We start from the raw sequence: 9,615 nt of genomic DNA on the forward strand, positions 1-9,615 counted from the left end.
TGGGAGAATTTACTGACCTCTTTGTTAGAGCACCAGTGCTGTAGAATTTCTCTGAATATCTGGCTTTTCTAGGAAATCAGTTAGGGAAGTTCAACTGGCTGATAATCTCACTTAACTTTTAAGGAACCTTTTAAGGGTATAACGTCCAAGGGTATTTTGTGCCAATCAGGCTTGGGGAAGATTTTTCCTAGCCCCAAACTTTCCTCATCGCTTGGCCAGTGATCCTGAGCATTTTCCTTAGCAAATGAAGCTGAGATGTGAGGCAACAAACAAGAGTGGTGGCCATGAGACTCAGCGCCTTCTACTGACCAGAGAGTAATGAAAGATGAAGAGAGGGTGGAAAGGAGATGGACACAGGCTGGACTGCATCAAGGGTGGGCCAGGTCAGACTCTTACAGGTGGAGGAAAGTGAGGAAAATGTCTGGCCCTCCACCCTAAACCAGGGATGTCCCATTCTACCCATTTTATTCCAGTCTCCCTTCCTGACCACTTCAGACACTGTCCTAGCGTGGACATTCCAACACACAGGCTTGGTGTGGGTGAGGAGTGATCAGGAGGAATTAGTGGAGCGTGCGGTCTGCTATGACTTTTAGTAATTCCTAACTGAAGTGGAACGCAGTAACACAGGCTAACATTCACAGAAGCCTAAGTATTGCCAGGGCAGTTCCAAAAACTTTATGTGTATTAACCCATTTAACTCTCACAGCAACCCCAGGAGGTAGGTACTCTCGTGGATCCCATTTTATAAATAGGGAAACTGAGGGCCAGAGGAGGTAAACAATTTGCTGAAGGTCACACATCAGGTAAATGGGAGAATTGAGGTTTAACTTTCATGTCTAATTCCGGGGTTCCTTTATTTACTATTGCTTCTCTTCATTATTGTACGAATGGGTATCTATGATTCTATCTTCAACCAGACACTCGCAAAATAATCAGAAAAAATATACATATATACACATACATACATATCAGAGGTAACCTTAGAGAAGCTAATGGGAGTTCTTGAGCCTGTTGGTCAAAGTGAAACCTCTTTAGATTAATCAAAGGCTAATAAATAAAAGAAGATTCGACGGAGCCCCTCCAGGCCTGGGATTGGGAAAGAAAACACTATCTTTAGTGGCAGATCCCTGGGGATTCTAGCTGGAGGATGTATGACATTATCTGACAGCCACATGCTTTGCATTAAAAGTAGGAGAAATGTGAGCATCTTTGCTTTTACTCTTTGTCAACTCTAGTTTCTTTACTTTTCCCTCCTTGTTCCTTTTGTCCCTTCCTCATAGGCTGCAGCTGCTTTGTATCCAACACACACACACTATTCATTTCTCACTCGTGCACATGCATATATAGATTATATAGTTATACATCTATATATCCATATCTATGTATATATACATATATATTTCATACATACACAATTTGTCTCCACAAATTGTTAATTTTCTAAAAATGTTATTAAGTCATCAGGTTTAGGAAATGTTTTACTCCATGTACTGTATTTATAAGGTCATGAAATTATGACCTCACTGCTCAAGAAAACAGGACAATAGTTGGGTCAAATGAGGTACCCAAGATAGCCAGATGCCCAGTCAGAGGCCTGAGCCATTATATGATACTGAGAATGAAGAGACAGAGATGCTGGGAGAAGTGATCAAAAAGTGGCCAGAATCAGCAAGCCATCAAGCAGTGGATGGGAAGGAAGGACACTGGGCTGGCTGGGAGGTCTGGCCTCAAGAGGGGGAGCTCTGCATTTCCATTATGGGTACAGCAGCCAGGATTTTTGCTCCCCATCCACACCCACACTGGGCAGTGAACACCTAGTAGGAGATTTTAAGGATAGTCATGCTACCTTAACTTGACACAGGCTCACTTGCATAAGACATTTGTTATGTCTTCTTTTCGATAGATGTGCATGTGTGTCACATGTATGTATATATAACTACTGATTTCCAGTAACTTCCTGAATTTCAAACCAGACCATTCTCATAACTATCCTGACTTTGAGGAAGTAGTCTCCTGTCTTACTTCACTCTTTCTATGTTCACCCCTGTTTCCCCAGTTGTAACTACTCTCTTCATAGCTACCAAACTTGACGTTTCCCTGACTGTCCATAGACTTTCCAAGTGTTGTCCTTTCACATAATCCTAGAAAAATATCAGAAAAACTTTATTCCAAGCATCATGACCAACATTCATAAATTGTTCTTAGTAGCAATTTGGGTTTTTCTGGATCCACTTTCTCTAAAAGTCCCAACTATCTTCACAACTGGAACTTAATTAATCCACCCAGAAACACCAATCTTCTTGAGAAACAATAAGAAGCAGTATTTGTTCTTCCTGAGCACTATAATGAAATTGTTTTTGGAACAAAGAGAGATCTATATCTCTTTGTCCTAGATCTATATCCTAGGATTCTAGGATGATGTGGGATATCCAGAAAGGATTTAAGGCTCTTCACAAGGGTCTATAACATACAAAAAAAGGAGCAAAAATAAAAAGTGGGCTAAGAAAGGGAGGGAAATAAGAATAGACCCCAAACCACAGAGTCTCCTTTTCTCCCTAAGCACACGCCAGGAACACACACTCCCTGCCACATTGCGCAGGCTTTCCATGGCTGAGATACCATCAGCTTATGACACCTGTCACCTAACGGTTCCCCTTGCTTCCATGCCCCTTTAATGCTTCCTCCAACTGCAGCAAAACTGATTTCATAACACAAGCTGGATCAATGATCCCCCTGCTTAAAACTTTCAACAACTTCCCACTACACTTGGAATGGAATCCAACTCTTCACCACGGCCCTTAGGTTTCCATCTCATCTTATGCCCTACTCTCCAGCCATTTATTTCACAACAGGAACTTTTTACCTCTTAATCTCCCTCACCTATTTCTCTCCTCCCCTGCCCCTTTGGCAACCACTTGTTTGTTCTCTGTATCTATGACTCTTTTGTCAGTAAAGCTTTATTGGAACGTAGCCACACTCACTCATTTACCTATTATGTATGGCTGCTTTTGACTAAAATGGGAGAGTTGAGTAGTTGCAACCACATGGCCCACAAAGCCTGAAATATTTATTTTATGGCCCTTTATAGAAAAAAATTTGTCCAGCCTTTTATAAGGGACTAGAGAGAAGGAAGGATAAAGACATAGGGTGTTAGAACACACCCTCACACCATACACAAAAAGAAACCTAAAATGGCTTGAAGACTTAAATATAAGACATGACACCATAAAGAGAACACCTAGAAGAGAACATAGGCAAAACATTCTCTGACATAAATCTTACCAATGTTTTCTTAGGTCAGTCTCCCAAGGCAATGGAAATAAAGGCAAAAATAAACAAATGGGACCTAATCAAGCTTATAAGCTTTTGCACAGCAAAGGAAACCATAAACAAAACAAAAAGACAACCTACAGACTGGGAGAAAACATTTGCCAATGATGCGACCTACAAGGGCTTAAGTTCCAAAATATACAGACAGCACATACAATTCAATAATAATAATAAAAAAAAACAATTGATAAATGGGCAGACCTAAATAGACATTTCTCCAAAGAAGACATACAGATGGTCAAGAGACACATGAAAAGATGCTCCACATTGCTAATTGTCAGAGAAATGCAAATCAAAACTACAGTGAGGTACCAACTCACACAGGTCAGAATGGCCATCATTTAAAAAGTCTATGAATAATAAATGTTGGAGAGAGTGTGGAGAAAAGGGAACCCTCTTACACTGTAGGTGGGAATATAAATTGGTACAGCCACTATGGAAAACAGTATGCAGATTCCTCAAAAAACTAAAAATAGAGTTGCCATATGATCCAGCAATCCCACTCCTGGGCATATACCCAGACAAAACTGTAATTTGAAAAGATACAAGCACACCTATGTTCATAGCAGCACTATTAACAATAGCCAAGACATGGAAACAACCTAAATGTCCATTGACAGATGAATGGATCAAGAAGATGTGGTATATATAATATATACAATGGACTATTACTCAGCTATAAAAAAGAACGAAATAATGCCATTTGCAGCAACATGGATGGACCTAGAGATTATCATACTAAGTGAAGTAAGTCAGAAAGAGAAAGACAAATACCATATGATATTATTTATATGTGGAATCTAAAATATGACAAAAATGAACATATCTACAAAACAGAAACAGACTCACAGACATAGAGAACAGGCTTGTGGTTGCCAAGGGGGAGGCGGGTTGTGGGGGGATGGATTGGGAGTTTGGGATTAGCAGATGCAAACTAGTATATATAGGCTGGATAAACGACAAGGTCCTACTGTATAGCAGAGGGAACTACATTCAGTATCCTGTGATAAACCATAATGGAAAAGAATATATATATGTATATGTATACATATATGTATATGTATATATGTATGTATAACTGAATCACTTTGCTGTATAGCAGAAATTAATACAACATTGTAAATCAACTATACTTCAATAAAATTTGAAAAAAAAAAAGAAAAAAACAGGCATAGGGTAGAGGCTGATTGTGGGGATCTTGAATGAGGAGGCCAAGGTGTTTGGACTTTATCCTTCAGTTAGAGGGGAGACACCTGGGCCCCCTGACCAAGAACGTCTGTCTATGGTGACAGAAGTGTGTTTAAAAAGGATTGTACTGGCTTCATTATAAATGTTGAGAACATGGGGGCTAAAAACAAAAGGCAGGGAGCACAGGAGGTGGCTGCAATTATTCAAAGTAAGGCAGACACTGTTGGTTATCTACCATCATTCAAACCTCATCTTCCATGGTAAAAAGACCCTGATTTTGTTCAGGTATCTTTCCTCATGTGATGCAGAAAAAGGTGATCTCATCCCTGGCTACTGGGTAACTCCTTGCCAGCAACTGGTTTGGGGGGGGTAGGCATGTGACCTGGTCTGGCTGATGAGACATGAGGTGTGATAGGAACCTAGAACTGCCACAGCTGCCTTGATACAAGCTTGGGTATAAAGCCAACCCACCAGCATGGTGGGGCCAAGGAAATTGCAGAGAAACAGAGACAGAGCCTTTCCATCTGCATATTTCTTGTTACATGAGATAATGATCTTTTTTATTTCAGCCAATATGAACATCCTGATATAAAGGCCAAGAGAGGATAGTAACAGCAAATTCACAAGAGAAGTAATTGGAACAAGAGATTCTGTGAAAGGGAATTAGGTCAATACTGAAGCTGAGCCATGAGGAAGAGGGAGGAGTGAACTGATGGTCCTGAGGTTTAGCTCTGGTGAGTGGGAACTTGATAAACCATTAACAGAAATGGGAAACCACTGGACATGGCCCACAGTCTCTGTTTTAGTCAAGTCATCGCCCTGCAAGTGAGCCAGTGAGTCCCACAGACATCTCAACAGGAGATCTGCTTTGCATGTTGCTATGTGACTCTACTCCAAACCTGTGAATATGAGATAAAGTTTATTTGATCCTACAATATTGCAGCTGTGGGCAAACGTTCTCAGAAGCCACAGTAATACACAATATTCATTTTTATTATAGATTTTAAAATTATAGTAGAAAGAACATATTTTGTAGTGGTTATTAGGTTGGAATAAAATCATTTCTTTGTAGAATTCAAATAACCATGTTGTTTTAGGGTGAGTGGAAAATATTTTTCTAAAATCAAAAACCACTGAATTTATAGTAGAAAACATTTTCATTGAAGCCCATAGATAAGTGTAATTTAATTTCTTTTTTATTTAAAAAATATATTTAAATCCCTTATTAGTCTACTTTTGAAATAATGCACAAAGAAGAGAAGATATCCAATAAGTAAAATAAGTGATAAGAGTATACCTTTATACTTCTGGAGAAACAAACACATTCAGAGAGAAAGATAGAGACTGAATACAGACTTAGGGTGAAAGTGGGAAGGGTAAACGGGGGAGAAAGAGATGGGGGTGTCTTTTGCACAGCATGGATACACATAGGATGGAAGTCTCAGTGGGTGCAAATGCATGGCTAGGGCTGCAGATGAAAAAATCACAAGCTCAAGTATTGTCCTAGCCCCAAGAGGCAAAATTCAAACTCATTAATACAGCTTTAACATTAATACAGCTTTAACAAAATTAATACAGCTTTAACAAAATTAATACAGCTTTAACAAAATTTTCTAGATGTAGAAACAAAGGAGCTGATCAACATAATAGAACAGAATCCAGAGGCAGAAAGAGAGAGAGAGAGAGAGAGATAACTAGAGAGACATAGATATAGATACAGTCACTTGGTTTATGATAAAGGTGAGACTGCAGTACAGGGAGAGAAAGCATGGTCTTTTCAATAAATGGTGTAGGGACAATTGGATATTCATATGAAAATAATGTACTTTGACCCCTACCTCACATGATATGCAAAAAAATTAATTCCAAAAGAATTGCAGATCTAAATATGAAAGACAAAACAAAGAAATTTTGGAAGAAAACATGAAGGGAGTCTTCATGACCTGAGCGTAGGCAAAGTTTGCTTAAATGGGACACAAAAGTAGAAAAATAGAGGAAAGAATGTAGAATTTAGTTTACCATTGTAACTACTAAATTACGTATTAGATACCAAAGATTATAAAGAATGCTAACAAATGGCTAATAAATATAAAAAGATTCTCTGATTCAATAACGTTGCCAGGAGCGTGGCGAGATGAGAAAAGAGACATAGCTAAAGACTGCTTAAAACAAAAAGAAAGTCAAAACTACAGTAGAAGTGACTCTTCTAGGGAAGGATACAAAAAATATAATCAACTCTGAGGCTTTAAAACTGAGATGTTGAAATATCAGTCCATTTCTTGTCATGGAATCAAAACTCAAGAGGAATTTGAATCAAAGGATAGTGTTGATATGTTACATCAGAAGAACAGAGCGAAGACAGTAGCCATGCCAGAATAGGCAGAGTCTGTAGCAAAATCCCCTGGGAATTATGTCTGGTAGGAGAATAGAGATTAAAAACCCGTAGTCTGCTCCCAGAGGACAACGCAGGAGTCTTTAGCAGCTGAGGACAAAAAAAGCCCTAGTACCATGCAGTAAAGAGAGTATTTGGTGGTACATGAAGGCATGTGATCTTACGAGGAGTTGCAATGACAATTTTCAAAAGTGGCTGTTTTCCATGCTGTTATAGTTCCCTGAAAAGTCAAATGGACCCCTACTCAAAATTTGGTTCACATTGAGACTGATGCCACACCCATTAAAAGGATATGAAAAAGTTTATTACTTACATAATTGAGGCCCCTGGCGAGAACAAGGCAGACTCTCAAGCACGTCTGAAATGGCTTTAAAAGGCAAAGAAAGGCGATTAGCCTGGGTTTTTATCATCTTTATGGGGTAGGGCTGGAGTGGTGGTTCATGTGCAAGAAGAGGCTTGCATGGTTTGAATCTCTCACCTGTGCCAAAGGAGGGCAACCCAGGTCTCCTTATCAGCTTGATCAGATGTGGGGCACCAGAGGAAGAGGGAGAGGTGAGGCTCAAAGCTGTCAACAGTCAGACATCAAAAAAATGGAGTCAGACTCCTCATTACACATACCAATGCCCCCAGTACGATTATCATCATTAAAATTTCTCATATATAGGGAGGGTGGGAGGGAGGGAGACGCAAGAGGGAAGACATATGCGTACATATGTATATGTATAACTGATTCACTTTGTTATAAAGCAGAAACTAACACACCATTGTAAAGCAATTATACCCCAATAAAGATGTTAAAAAAATTTCTCATATATTAAAATTGAAAACACATATAAAGAATAGACAAACTATATCATAATTCTATCCCATAAGGACATCATAGCTAACAACTTAGCAGGTGGCTCTGTATCCACAATTCTCAAAATTGGCTGCATATTGGAATCATCTTAGAAGCATTAAAATATTATTGATACTTTTATCTCACCTCCAGAAAGTCTGACTGAATTGGTCTGAATTAAGTATTGGTAATTGGATTTTTATAATCTAAAAAAGAAGTACTAGCCATAAAGGAAAACAATTGATAAACTGCACTATGTAAAATTAATAACTCTTGTTCATCCAAAGGACCCACTAAGAGAGGGTATAGACAGACCAGAGTGGAAGGAGGTATATTCAATTCATATATCTGACAAAGGACTTATATCTAGAATGTGTTAAGAATTCCTACAAAATCAGTAAGATAGACAACCTAATAGAAAAGTGGACAAAACCCTTGAAAAGACATTTCATAGGAGTTTATTGCCAAATGACCAATAGACATACAAAAAGGAGCTCAATTCCATTAGTCATCAGGGAAAGGCAAATTAAAACCATAATGTAATACCTCTACGGATCTACCAGCATGCTTAAAATAAAAGAAGCAGAAAGTACCAAATGTTGCTGAGAATGTGGAACAACTGAAATTCACATACACTGATGTTAGCAATGCAAATTGGTACATTTTCCAGCAATTTCTACACTATGCCCCAGAAATTCCACTCTTATGTATATACCAGTGATTCAGCAATTGTACCATTAGGTATATACTGAACAGAAATGAATTTAAAGATTCATTGGAAGACCCATACTAGAATATCTATAGTTGTGCTAGTCAGATTAGCCCCCATTGCCTAGAAAAACAAAAATACACAGGCTAACAAACCTCTGACTGCTTCGGAGTTGTTCAACCCAGGCAGGTATCACTGTACTATACTCCTCCAACAGTATTAAACTTTGAAACCTCAGTTAACATGACTCAGTCAATTATTCAGGTGTAGCCTAGTGTAGAGTTTAGGAGCATGAGCTCTGAAGCCAAACTCTTCGCATCCTGGGGCCTTAACTTTCTAGCAGCGTGACTCTGGCTAAGTTACTTAAACTTTCTCTTCCTCAATTTCTTCATCTGTTACCAGGAGAAGATAATAGTAGTATTTTCCTCATAGGGTTTTTAGGAAGACTAAATAAATACACATGAAGCCCTCACAACATTGCCCAGCATGCAGTAAATACTAAAAAAAAAAAAACCCTTAATACTATATATTAACTCTCTTCCATGTGTTTTCTAGCACTGTGATTACACACTAGAACACGTGGAACTACAAAAATACTGTATTTGGATTAGAGTCATTGGGGCACCAAAATATATGAATTAACTTGCAAAGGTTTGATAAAATATAACTCGAATGGTAGAGAGTGTAAAGGTTGAGTTCAAAGTGCTTTAATTATTTTCTGGTGATTCAATGGTTTGTGTTATTATTTATAACAATGTTATTTGTGTCTTTCAGTTTGTTTTGTTTTTGGAAGAGGAGGGCCTATGCCCATAACTAATGACAGTATGTTTCACTCTTCATGTTTTTAAGGCAGCTTGGATATCTGGATCATCTCTGTATTCTCCATAATGCCTAGTGGATACAGTAGGCACTCAACCAATGTTCAATAAAGAGGATACATTATCATTTACCGTGTGTTCATTTCTGTGTAGTTAGAAACCAAGCTGGGTCATTATTTTGTTATGTTTTCAGTTTGACTGAAGAATAGACAAATATTTAACTTGAGGTGTAAAAAGAGGAATTGCTTTCCACTACAAAGCTGTTTGTTCTGAAACTAGCAAAGAACAAAGCATCTTTCTTTAAAAACAAACAAAACATGGTTTATCCAAATAAACATTT

Source organism: Tursiops truncatus, chromosome 6 (genome assembly GCF_011762595.2).
Source record: "Tursiops truncatus isolate mTurTru1 chromosome 6, mTurTru1.mat.Y, whole genome shotgun sequence".
Lineage (NCBI taxonomy): Eukaryota > Metazoa > Chordata > Mammalia > Artiodactyla > Delphinidae > Tursiops > Tursiops truncatus.